This window comes from Vicugna pacos, chromosome 6 (assembly GCF_048564905.1).
Source record: "Vicugna pacos chromosome 6, VicPac4, whole genome shotgun sequence".
Taxonomy (NCBI): Eukaryota; Metazoa; Chordata; class Mammalia; order Artiodactyla; family Camelidae; genus Vicugna; species Vicugna pacos.
In genome coordinates, this window is record NC_132992.1 from 62,111,058 (window position 1) to 62,112,194 (window position 1,137).

The 1,137-nt window shown below is 37.7% G+C and overlaps 1 pseudogene; it reads right to left on the reverse strand.

Annotated features, from left to right (window-relative positions):
• Positions 1-216: 216 nt before the first annotated feature.
• Positions 217-735, reverse strand: LOC116280886 (protein tyrosine phosphatase type IVA 1 pseudogene; annotated as a pseudogene).
• Between the last annotated feature and the right edge of the window lie 402 nt (positions 736-1,137).

The following is a 1,137-nucleotide window of genomic DNA, read 5'->3' on the forward strand; positions in this document are numbered from 1 at the left end:
ACATAATTCAATTCTGTATGATTTCAGGAAAGAAACAATGGGTACAAATGATAAGCAGTTTCAAACACAGAATAATGAGAATCTTTTGTTAAGTATCAAAATAGGCTGATTGTAACCAAAACATAGAGATTATGACAAGCTTGTGATCTGGTAAAGCTGCTTTTCAGTACTCTCATGGGAGCTTTATTAGACTTACTCAACAAGCTACCGTATTGGCTAATACAAATGACAAATTAGGTCCTGAATCAAGTTCCACTTCCAAGGAAACAGCATTAGCCATCTTGGTTTTGTTGAATACAAGTTATTTCTGTGGTCACCACAGTTTTTGAAGCACATTCACTCTTTAGGATAATACTTCTCCATATATGAAGTCCCTTGCTGTCAAAAGCTCCACACCACTTTTGTCTTATGAACTGCACTGCATCTTCACATTTCATTGCACCTTCAGTTAATACCAGGATGACAAGGACTGAAGCTCTGCTAAGACCTTCAATTTAGTAGCAACACAACAACCATGTATATCACAAAATTTAATTTTTTACAAGACTTAACCAATCATCAACCCTCTGGATGGATGGTGGTGTACCACCATCAAAAGACCACTTGCGAACATGGCTGCCTTCTTTCTCTCCAAGGGCAGAGCTATCCTGTTAAGATAAATCCTTACTTCTTAAATTTCTTTATAAATGTGTTTAAGGTTGCATTGGTTAGATTGGATGTAGTAGGCAATCTCATGCCTTTGTGTGTGATTTCCACAGAGTCTGAAAGTTTTATTCAAGCCATGTTAGTTCAGGGTTATAAAATTTTTTTAAAAGACGAATACAGAAATGATATAAAGTATATTTCAATATACTCCACTTGAAATTCTCAGCGCTCTGAGTATGAAGCTGGAATAATAGGAAATGAAATGAACTTCCTAACGAGAAGCAGCCCTCCTTCAACCCAGTAATGCTGAAGCACCAGATAGGAAGCACACTGCGTGTTATCCCTTCTAGGTCAGAACTGCTGGCAAATACTCTGCAGATTTCAATTCAACAGTCTGTGTCCAGGTTAACTGCTCTTATGGGGGCTTCTTGGTGAAATAGTGATGGATTTCTATATTTCATTTGTTTCCAGAGAGGCTATGCTATGCCTGGC